The 12,556-nt window shown below is 40.3% G+C and overlaps 1 pseudogene and 1 gene segment (V, D, J or C); both read right to left on the reverse strand.

Annotated features, from left to right (window-relative positions):
- LOC101998540 overlaps window positions 1–12,556 on the reverse strand; it is a 698,241-nt gene that overhangs the window by 244,932 nt on the left and 440,753 nt on the right.
- The window catches only part of LOC101999096, a 55,158-nt pseudogene continuing 51,507 nt past the window's right edge, over window positions 8,906–12,556 (reverse strand).

Here is a 12,556-nt window from a genome sequence, read left to right on the forward strand (position 1 = left end):
TGCTTGATAAGCCTTTTCCCAGCCCTTTACTCTGAGTAGGTGCCTGTCTTTGTGGTTGAGGTGTGTTTCTTGTAAACAGAAGAATGTTGGATCCTGTTTTCATATCCAATCTCTTAGCCTGTGCCTTTTTATAGGTGAGTTGAGCCCATTGACATTAAGTGTCATCAGTATTTTTGATCTTAGCCATTCTAACAGGTATAAAATGGTATCTCAGACTCATTTTGATTTACATTTCCATGATGACTATGGATGTTGAGCATTCCTTAAACTTTTTTCCAGCAATATAAGATTTTTCTGTTGAAAATTCTCTGTTTAGATATATGCCTCATTTTTTAAATGAATTATTTGGTTTTCATGTCTAATTTATTGAGTTCATTATATATTTTAGAGATCGGCCCTCTGTTGGATGTGGAGCTGGTGAAGATATTTTCTCATTCTGTAGGCTGCCACTTTGTCTTATTGACAGTATGTTTGCCTTATAACAGCTTTTATGTTTCAGGAGGTACCATTTATTAATTGTCAATCTTGGTGCCTGTACTACTGATGTAGTCATATAGGAAGTAGTCTCCTGTGCCAATGCATTCAAGTCTACTTTCCTCTCTTTTATGAAGTTTACTGTAACTAGTTTATGTTGAGGTCTTTAATCCACTTGGACTTGAGTTTTGCAGGGTGATTAATATGGGTTTATTTGTATTCTCGAACATGCCAACATCCAGTTATGCCAGCAACTGCCTTTTTATATGAAGAGCCAAGGTTTCTGGTGGTTGACTGATTCTCAGGTCAAGTAGTGTTTTCTCAGCTTAGGTTTGTGGGGACTTGGATGCCTAAATGCATTGTATCCTCCAGTTCTTCTGGCTTGTGTGGGCTTTACTTGTGCCTATGGAGTCTGTTCTTCTTATTGATGTGGGTTGCCAATGGCAATGGGAACTGTTCTTCCAAGTAATATAGTGGTGCTGATGCCTATAGGGACTGTTGATATGATGTGGGATACTCTTCTGTATATGTGTTGCTTTTTTTATTTTATTTTATTTTATTTTTTTTAAATTCTTCAAGTTCTGGAGCTCCATTCTCATTTCTCAGGGATTTGTGGTAAGCTTTGGGTACCTTTTCTAGATAAACTCTCTTTTTTTTATTGGTTGATGAATAAAGCTGTTTGGAACAATGACGTACCAGAGTAAAGCCAGGTGGGAAATCAGAACTGAAATAGATAGATAGATAGATGGATAGATACATACATACATACACGTATACATAGAGTAGGAGAACTCAAAGAGAAGATATGTAGCTGCTGAGGAAGAATGGCAGATCCTAACTAGAAACTCGCAGCCTTGTGGCAATACACTGATTAATAGAAATGGGTGAATTTAAGATGTAAGAGCTAACTAGGATATGCCTAAACTATTGATAGGATAGTGTTGTAATTATTAAAATATTACTGTTGTTCTTCAGATTTGGGTGTCCAGGAAATGGACAAGCTGTCTCCTTTTTCAGTTTTCCCTCAGATGGAGTAGATAGTGTTTGTATAGGAGCTGCCATTCTTATGGTGGATGGTTGGCAAAGGGAAGGACGATGGGATTGGTGGGTTTGGGTAGCGGATTGAGTCATAGAAACAGACAAAACATGGCCAAATTCTTTTTTAAGGCTACAGTTACTCTCAAAGACAAACCAAACAAAGATGCAACAAAGGAAGAAAATTACAGACCAGTCCCACTCATGAACATTAATTCAAAAATACTCAATCAAATACTGGCAAACTGAATCCAAGAACACAACAAAAAGTTCTCCTCTATGCCCAGGTAGGCTTAACCCCAGAGATGCAGGGATGGTTTAACATATGAAAATCTGTCAATGTAATCCATCATATAAGTAAACTGAAAGGAAAAACACATGATCATCTCATTAGATTCTGAAAAAGCCTTTGACAAAACCCAAAATCTATTCATGGTAAATGTATTAGAGAGATCAGAGATACAAGAGACATACCTAAATATAATAAAAACAATATACAGCAAGACTACAGCCAACATCAAATTAAAGTGAGAAAACCAAAGTGATTCCACTAAAATTAGAAGCAAGAAAATGCTTTTCATTCTTTACATATTTATTCAACTTAGCACTTAATATTCTAGCTACAACAGCAAGACAACAAAAGGAGATCAAGGGGATACAAGTTCGAAAGGAAGAAGTCAAGCTTTGGCCCTTTGAAGATGATATGACAGTATACATAGTTTGTAGGAGGCTGCTTGTTTATTCCCAGCTGCTCAGTCCCGAAATAACCACATAGAAGCTGTGTTAATTAAATCACTGCTTGGCTCATTAGCTCTAGCTTCTTATTGGATAACTCTTACATCTTAATTTAACCTGTTTCTGTTCATCTGTGTATCACCACATGGCTATGGCTTACCAGGTAAAGTTCCATCTGGTGTCTGTCTTTGGTGTGACTATATGGCTTCTGCCGGTCTCTGCCTCCTTTCTCCCAGCATTCAGCCTAGCTTTTCCCACCTAGTTCTGTTTAGCAATGCCATAGGCTCAAAACAGTTCTTTATTGATCAATGGTAATCACAGCATAGAGAAGGGAATCCCACAACACATAAGTGACCCTAGAAATTCTACCTGGGAACTCCTACAGCTGATAAACATCTTCAGTAATGTGGCAGGCTACAAGATTAACAATAACAATGACAAATCAGTAGTCCTCCTATATATAAATAATACAAATATCTTGGGGTGACTCTAATAAAACAAGTTAAAGGCATATATGAGAAGAACTTTAAGTCTACAAAGAAAGAAATTGAAGAAGTTATTAGAAAATGGAAAGATTTCTCCTGCTCATGGATAGGTAGGATTAGCATAGTAAAAAATGGCATTCTTACCAAACTCAATCTATAAATTCAATTCCATCCTCATCAAAATAAGAACACAATTCTTAATAGACCTTGAAAGAACAATACTCAACTTGAAAATCCAGGATAGTTAAAAGAAGCCTGTATAATAATGAAACTTTCAGAGGCATCACCATCCCTGATATCAAACTTCATTACAGAACTGTAATAATTCAAACAACTTGGTATTGGCATAAAAACAGGCACATTGATCAATGGAATAATATTATACATCCTGAAGTAAATCCACACATCTACGAACACTGAATTTTGATCAAGAAACCAAGACTGTAGAATGGAAAAAAGGAAAGCATCTTCAACTAATGATGCTGGCACAAGTGAATGTTGACATGTAAAATAATGCAAATAGAACCATATTGATCCTTTTGTAAAAACTCAAGTTCAAGTGGATCTAAGATCTCAACATAAAGCTAGTTACACTGAATCTGATAGAAGACAAAGAGAGACGTAGCCTTGAATACATTGGCACAGGAGACCACTTCCTGAATATAACATCAGTAGCACAGACACCGAGATTGAGAATTAATAAATGGGACCTACTGAAACTGAAAAGCTTCTGTAAGACAAAGGCCACTATCAAACAGACAAAACATTAGCCTGCAAACAGAAAAAAGATCTTCACCAACTTTACATCTGACAGAGGGTTGAACTACAAAATATATAAAGAACTCAAGAAACTAGATATAAAAATACCAGATAAAACAATTTAAAAATGGGGTACAAGTCTTTCTCAACAGAAGAATCTTAAATGACTAAAAGATGTTTAAGGAATTTTTCAACATGCTTATTCATCATGAAAATGCAAATCAAAATGAGTCTAAGATACTATCTTACACCTGTCACAATGGATAACCTCAAAAACACTGGTAACCACTTATGTTGGAGATAATGTGGAGTAAGGGGAGCACTCTTCCATGGCTAGTGGAAGTGTGAACTTGTACAGCCAACTTGGAAATCAAATATGGTATCTTCTCAGAAAATTAGGAATCAGCTATAGCAATCTTGGACATATACCCAAAGGATGCTCAATAATACCACAAGGACACTTGCTAATTATGTTCATAGCAGGTTTATTTATAATATCTAGAACCTGAAAACAACCTAGATGCCCCTCGAACGAAACAATAGATAAAGGAAATGTGGTACATTGCATAATGGAGTATTATAAAAAAGACAATGACATCATGAAATTTCCAAGCAAAAGGATAGAACCAGGAAAAATAATTTTCAATGACCCAGAAAGAAAAACAAGGTATGCATTCACTCATAAATTGATATTAGGAGTAAAGTATAGGATAACTAACCTATAATTGAAAGTGCCTCAGAGGCTAGATGACAAGGAAGGCCCAAAAAGGGATGCATGGACTTCCCTGGAAAGAGGAACTATAAGGGATCTCTTGGGTAAATTGGGGGCAAGGGAAGGGGAATAGAGAGATAGGATCTTGTAATAATAAGAGTTTGACTTTTCTTTACTAATTTGTAACTCCTTCATCTCCTTTTGTTGTCTTATTGCTCTAGCTAGGACCTCAAGAACTATATTGAATAGATATGGACGACTCTGTTTTGCTCCTAATTTGAGTGGGGTCACTGTGAGTTTCTCTCTATTTATTTTGATGTTGGCTCTTGGCTTGCTATATTTTGCCTTCATTATGTTTAGGCATGTTTCTTGTAGCCCTGCTCTCTCTCCAAGACCTTTATCATGAAGAAATGTTGTATTTTCTCAAATGCTTTTCCTGCATCTAATGAGATGATCATGTGGTCTTTCTTTTTCAGTTTGTTTATATGGTGGATTACATTGACAGATTTTTGTATGTTGAACCATCCCTTCATCTCTGGGTTGAAGCTGACTTGATCATGGTGGATGATTTTTCTGGTATGTTCTGGATTTGATTGATTTTTCTGTGACTAATTTGAAATGATCTTCTTTGTCTCTTCTGATTGATTTTAGTTTGATGCCTATTTTCTTAGATATTAGGATAGCTACAACAGCTTGTTTCTTAGGTCCATTTGTTTGGAAAAATTTTTCTCAACCCTTTACTATGAGGCAATGTCTTTGAAGTTGAGGCATGTTTCTTGTATGAAGCAGAAGGGTGAATTCTGTTTTTGTATCCTTGTATCCATTCTGTTAACCTGTGTCTCTTTATAGGTGAGTTGAGTCCATTTATATTAAGAGATATTTATGACTAGTGATTGTTCTTTCCTGTTATTTTAGTTGTTGTTGTGAGTGATGTTATTTTGTGTGTTTTTCTCTTGTGATTTGCTGCTGTGAGATCATCTATTGTCCTTTTTTTTTTTGATGTGCCCAATTTCATTGGGTTGGAGTTTTCCTTCTCGTACTTTGTGTAGCGCTGGGTTTGAGACTAGGTATTGGTTAAATCTCGTTCTGTCATGGAATATCTTGTTTGTTTCTTCTATGATGACTGAAAGTTTTGCTGGCCTGGCATCTGTGGTCTCTTAATGTCTGCATAATGTTTGACCAGGACCTTCCAGTTTTCATTGTTTCCAATGAGAAGTCAGATGTTGTTCTGATAGGTCTGCCTTTATATGTTTCTTGGCCTTTTTCCTTTGCAGCTCTTAATAGTCTTTCTATATTCTGTATGTTTAGTGTTTTGATTATTATGTGATAAGGGGACTTTTTTTGATCCTGTCTATTTGATCTTCTGTGAGCTTCTTGTATCTTCATATGCATATCTTTCTTTAGGTTGAGAAAGTTTTCTTCTATGATTTTGTTAAATATATTTTCTGTGCTTTTGAGTTGGACTTTGTCTCCTTCTTCTATGATTGTTATTCTTAGGTTTGGTCTTTTCATGGTGTCCCATATCCTGGATATTTCATGATAAGTTTTTGTTAGATTTAATGTTTTCTTTGACTATTTTCTCTATTGTATCTTCAGTTCTTGAGATTCTCTCTTACATCACTTTTATTCTGCTGTTTATGCTTTCTTTTGTGGTTCCTGATAATTTTCTCATGATTTCTGTTTCTATAATTCCCTCAGCGTGTATTCTCTTTATTGTCTCTATTTCAGTTTTCAAGTCTTGAATAGTTTCTCTCATATGTTTGATTGCTTTTTCTTGTTTTATTTTAATGGGATTTGTTGATGTCTTCCAATTTTTTGTTTGTCTTCCATTTCTTTTAGGGTATTTGTCATTTCCTCTTTAAGAGTTTCAAACATTCGCCTAAAGTTGTCTTTAGGTAATTTTCTTTTGCTTCATCCATATTTGGTTGTTCAAGTCTTGCTGTTGTAGGGCCACTAGTTTTTACTGATATCATGTTGTTCTTTGTGATGTTGTGTGGTTCTTACCGTGTCTACTCATCTTTTCCTCTCACTGGTGTAGTTGGGGCTGTCTGTGACTCTGGTGATCAATTTTCCAGGTGCCAGTGCATCCAAGGCTTAAATGGTTGCTCCTTGTGATGCACTCAGGGCCACGGTTTCAGTCACCCTGTTGGTCACTCCATGTTCCTGGAAGTTGCTCGGCACTGACCCAGTTTTCCTCTGCAATACCCAGGGTTGTTCAAGCCCGCTCCCTCAGAGATAGCTTGCTTGAGGCTCTTTCGGTTGAGCTTGCTACCTTGTGCCTGCTCTTGAAGAGGTCCTAGCTCAGGCCTACTCCAATGAATGTTCTAGATTCATGCCCAGACCTGCAGATCTCTGGTTCTGGGCTACTCCCTTGATGGTCCCAGACTCATGCCTGGACCCGCGGAAGTCTCTGACTCCATGAGTGTGTCCTCTATGTGGTCAGGAAAACTGTCATTGAGAGAATTGGTGTTAGAAGTGGGCTCACTGTTAATAAAAAAATTGATGCAGCTGTCAAAAGAAAACTGAATCTGCAGACACGATACTGAGACTTCTCTGGAAACTGTTACACTGATACCGGCTGGATGTGAAAAAGTTTTGGATACCAAGGTGACTATGGCACTGGTTTCCTGAGATCAGGGCATACACATGGAGCTCAGTGAAACCAAGTGTTCCATGAGTATGTTACTCACGTCATGGTGAGGATCAGCCTAGATGACTGTAGGAGAAACAGGATGAGTTCAGTGAACCTGCGGGTTAGGCACTTTCTGGACACCAAGGAGCTGAGGGTTGACTCTTAATATCTTCTGAGTTTTCTAAGAGAAAAGAGTTGAATATATAAGATGAACTTCTACTAGGTGTTTGGCAAACGAGCCTCTAACAAAGGCATAGGCAAATGAATTCTCAACAGAGGAAGCTCAAATAGCTGAGAAATACTTAAAGAAATGTTTAACATTCTTAGCCATCAGGGAAATGCAAATCAAAACTGTTTCTGTGATTCTATCTCACACCTAGAAGAATGGCTAAGATCAATAACACAAGTGACAGCTCATGTGGTGAGGATGTGGAGCAAAGGGAACACACCTCCATTGCTGGCGGGAGTGCAGAATTCTCCAGTCACTTTGTGAATCAATATGGCTATGGTGAATCCTTAGAAAGACAGGGATTGACCTGCCTCAAGATCCAGCTATAACACTTTTGGGTATATGCCCAAAGGATGCTTCATTCTACTACAGAGATATTTGTTCAAATATGTTCATTGTTGCTCTATTCATAATAGCCTGAAAGGAAAATAAATAGATGTGTCTCAACAGAAGAACAGATAAAGAAAATGTGGTACATTTACTCAATGGAATATTGCTTAACTCTTAAAAAACGACAATATAATTTTTTTTTGCATCTGTCACTTCGTTTATTGTTTTTATTTGCAGGAGGAGTTGAAACAAAAACTGGTGTTTTTCTTTCTCCCCTAAACATGAATCATTCAGGTAAAACCAACTTAACTATAGAAATTAGCAAAGTAAGGGGAAGTAGCAATAACCCAAGAGCAAAGGCTGGGGAAGAGGAGGGTGCAGTCGGCGTAGAACATATGCACAACGCTGTGGTTCACCTGCTCAGGACTGCCTACCCGGAAGGCAAGCATAAGGACCCTTTTATAAGGATGTTCCCCCCAACATTGGAAAATGTTTCAACCCAAAATTTAAAAATAAGAACAAATCCAAAACACACAAACCCCACATAAAAAGCCATAACCACCATCCTTAATCGATCATAGGTGTTTCTTTTCATTTTATAAAAAGATCAATAAAAATATTGAAAAAATTATTTTCTCATCTTATATTTGTAAAGGTAATAGAATTCAGAATTTTCTTAAAAAAAAAAAAACAGCCTAGAAACTGCCCTCCAGTTTCCACTCCTTTTGCTGAGGACCAGCAGGACTACAAAGTTTAGGATACTGGAGCTGCTGGTGGAAATGGGAAGCCCAGCCCAGGAGAAATCAGACAAGAGCAGGATGCATGGGGAGGCTGGGAGCAACTCCACGTGACACATGGCTGTGCAGAAAGGGGAACATAAGGCGATCAGAAAGGCCTTATACTCCTTTGTGACATACAAAACCGGTTTTTACAAAGATCCAAGCAGTTTGGTCCCAAACTGAGGTGAACACGTCAATGTTTATTCACATGCTTTAAGAATCAAAGTTGCCCAAAGTAAATCTTTCTGCTAATATACTACATATCCTGTAAAAAGAAAAGAAAAAAAGAAAGAACGAAAAGAAATATAAGGGCCTTATAAAAATCAGGACAGGAAAAGACTGAAAACCAAGTTCATCGTCTTAGTTCCAAACGACATTAAGGAAACTTGGGTTTCTAATAGGGAAAGGAAAACAAAACCAAACAAACAAAAAAACCCAAGCATCAACATCATTCTCCCTACCCTTTCCCCACTCCACACACCAACAACAAATAAGAAATAGCGGAGCCCAGTGTGTTGTAGACTGCTCAAAACATGGGCCTGATCCTAGGCTCTGGGGCCAGTGTCCTCTGTCTAGTGGGACAGCACCAGCGATGTGTACTCTGCTGTTGTAGGTTCTGTGTGGCTGGTGGGTTGTGGGGTGGGATTTGCAGGATCTTCTTGAGGCTCCCTGTTTAGCTGCACCAGCCTCTCCCAGCGCCTCTCTCCCTGGGCCAGGGCTCCATCAAGAGCGACCCTACTCAGCTGTGGGCTGAAGACCATCCTTGTCTTCTCGGTTCTCAGCCCCACTCTCATCGTCGTCAATCTCTCCTTCCTCGCCACTGAACTTATTGTGGGCCCACTTGGGGCTGGTACGGGATTTCAGGAACATGAACCAGCCCCGACCCCAGGGGGGGGAGGGGAGAAGGGGCAGGAAGGCTCCTCGGCCACGGCCACGGCTCATCCACTTGTCACTGCCTTCACCTTCCCTGTCATCATGCAAGTAATACTTCTTGCTTTTGGGTGTGTACTCTGGATCCCATTCCTCTTCCAGGTTTCTCTTTTGAAAATCATTGTTGCTGTTCCTATTGTTACTGGAATAGTTTCCTCTGCCCCAACCTCTCCCTCTTGCTAGAAATTGAAAGGTTTCCCATGCTCTGCTGCCTCTTCCATTTGGACCCAAGAAGTCTTTGGTCCCCAGTCTGGATTTGTCAAAACCTGTGATGCTCTCCTCCCTCTCCTCTGCTACCTCGGGGTACTCCTCTGCTTTGTAGGAGTGAGATGACTGGGAAGAGGAAGAGGAGGACCTAGACAGGTCTCTTGCTCTGCGGTGCTTCTTCTGCTTCTTTGATCCTTTGCGAGTTTTCTCTGTTTTCTCAGCTGATCTTTCTCTTGAGTGGCCAGAGTCTCGGGAATCCACTGACTCTCTTGATTTACCTCGCTTAAGATCTCTCTCCTTATGTTTTTTTTATTCGAGACTCAATATCAAGGCGGAGATCAACAGGATCATCTTTGTATTTGCCTTCAGCCTTATAGCCAGGTTCCCAGGGACTTTTCGTTTCCTTGTGAGTCAAACCACGTTTTCTGAATGTACTGGGGGAAATGTTTATCCTCCTTTGTATCTCTGGGCTTTTCTTATTTTTAGCTGCTTCTTGTTCACTTCCTCTTTTATGGTATTTAGTAAAGCGTTCATGTAATAATGTCATTCCAGAGGATCCAAAGTGATGTTCTTTAACATGATGAACAGTCGTCACTATGTGCTGAGCAAACAATTCTGAGGGGCTACTTTGAGACTGAGCTGACTCTATGTGCTGGAAGATGGAACAAAATTTCTGTTCCTTTTTGTTGCTATGGACTAGATCCTGACAAAGCTTTCTTCCCTGAGCCAATAAGCCACTGGGTCGTGCAAGGTCCTCATCAAAGGAGTCCGTCCAGACATTGACCTGAGCCTCCTGCATAATGGAAAAGGAAGACTTCCCTGAGGAAAAGTCTCCTTTGTTTCTCAGCTTGTCTTGGCTTTCAGAAGTCTTCTGTGGAGGAGGTGACGAATTTTTCTCCTGGACTGCCTTGTATGCAGTTACTCGGAAAATCTTTTCTGGCACAAAGCCCTTGTGTCCATTGTCGCTTCTCTTGGCCCCTCCACGCTCCTCCTTTCTAGATCTCTCTGTGAAAGGCTCCTCCTCCAGCTCCTTTGCTTTCCTCAGCTTTTCCTTTCCTGTATGCACCAGGCTCTCCCACTTGCCTGACTTCTCTCCCTCCTGGCGTTTGCTTGCATTGGCTATAACTTTAGCCATAGATTTGGGCTCATCATCAAACTCAGGTTCCTTCCTTCCCTTACTTTTGTCCTTATCTTGTTCATCCATCTCCTTCTTGTGGAAGTCAGCCATCTTTTTTCTCAAAGTCATCACGAAGCTTACCTTTTGGGTGACTGGCTGTCTCGGAAGGGCTTCTTAGTGTCAGTCTTGGAAGCAAATGGATCAGATTTCATTTTTACATCAGCATCAGAGAAGCTCCCTTTCACTTTTAGCTTCTCTTTATCAGTATTTGCTTCTTTCTTATCTTTCCCATTCTCTGTTTTTCTGGTCTTCCAGATACCTTTTCGTGTATGCTGCTCCTCCTGAAGCAGCACTCTCATCTTTCTGAGACGAACCCTATGCAGAGCCAGTGGCTGGAGGATTCTTACCCACAGGGCTCTTTTTAGATGGACTCAAAGATCCGGAGCCATGGTTGAACTGACCTTGGTGTGTTCCAGACTGATATTCAGCACCACCTGACATAGATGAGCCCATCTGGGACGTATTAGAAAGTGGAGGACTAGGTTTTGGCACAGGACTAGGACACAGTGACCTTCGCCTAACCACCACAGACTGGAGGGGACTTTTGAGAGCTGGGCTTCTCTCCTGGGGGCTCAGATCAGAAGCTGAGGCCCGTGATGCAGAACCAGTGCTATAGGTAATGGCATCTGACTATGGCTTTGAGCTCTCAGAACCTTTTATCTCTTGAGATGCACCTCCAGAAAATGTCTGCTCCTTGGTCTCATCTCCCTGGTTATCACCGGCTGCCTGAGATGGCCTGCTATCTTTAGGACTTCTTCTCTTTTGTATACTTGTGCTTAGATGATTCAACCCTGCTGTTGTTGGAGGATGACCGGGAGGATGAGGAGCACCTTGACCTGCCAGAGGATGATTTATCAGAGTTCCTAGAATGGCTCCTGGACCGTGGTGAAGGGGACCTTCTCTTTGGGGACCGGCATCTGGAATGGCCTTGACAAGGACTGTATGCTGCTGGTAGTTCTGCCAATTGAACTAGTAGTTTCCATAGCCACCTCAGTTATACTGGCTCCACGGATAAAAGCCTCGGTTTTGCCCACAGAAATAATATGGCCTCCAATTGCCTCTGTTGTGACCACTGAAATCTCGATTCTGATAACAGTTGGGGGTGATTCCTTTCTCTGTTATGAGCTGGAGAAAACAATCTGGAATGAGACCTAGAACTCAGCCTACACTTCCTTGAATGGGAGACAGATCGGCTTCTGGACCAAGACTTGGAAAATGATCAAGACCAGATCTGGATGCAGATCTTGAGCCAGAAGAGCGAGACCCAGACTTGGATTTGGTTGTTTTTGGACGAGAGGGTCGCCGTTCAACACCTTAGTAGAATTAATAATTCAACTTGAACTGCCTCCGAAAAACACCAGCAACACCACTGGCTTCTCCAGTTTATAGTCAGGGTCTAATTCTGGACAACTAGTCGGAGTCTCGCAAAGGCACAACTGGCCAGAACCTCATCCCTGCCCAATAATAGTGTGCCCAACGTCTCTGCTCTCCGATGACTGCGGGTACCGCCTCAGTCCTGACAACATAATTTTTACAGGTAAATGGATGTAACTAGAAAAAATTATTCTGAGTGATGTAACCCCAACCCAGAAAAGTTAATATAGTGTGTATTCTTTTACACATGGATATTATCCATTAAATAAATGATAACTAAGATATGATCTGTAGACCAAGAGAGGTCAGGTTTTGAGGAAGGAACTAGGGGAGACATATTGATATCCCAGGGAGGGGGAAATAGATTTTAAGGGTAGATTGGGAATGAGGAGAGGGGACAGGAAAGGGGAGATAAGGTGGGGAAGGAAAGAGGTGATAGTGTTGAGGGAGGGATTGCAGGGAGAGACAGCAGGAATGGAAGGGTGGGCATTTGAGAGATGGTATCAAAATTTAGTGCAGTGGAAACTTCTTAAAATATTTGAACACTTTAAGTGGGTACTTAGTGCTATGAACTTTCCTCTCAGGACTGCTTTCATAGTGTCCCATAAGTTTGAGTATGTTGTCTCTTTATTTTCATTGAATTTAAGGAAGACTTTAATTTCTTTCTTTATTTCTTCCTTAATCCAGGTATGGTTCAG

Source organism: Microtus ochrogaster, chromosome 1 (assembly GCF_000317375.1).
Source record: "Microtus ochrogaster isolate Prairie Vole_2 chromosome 1, MicOch1.0, whole genome shotgun sequence".
In the NCBI taxonomy this organism is placed as follows: Eukaryota; Metazoa; Chordata; class Mammalia; order Rodentia; family Cricetidae; genus Microtus; species Microtus ochrogaster.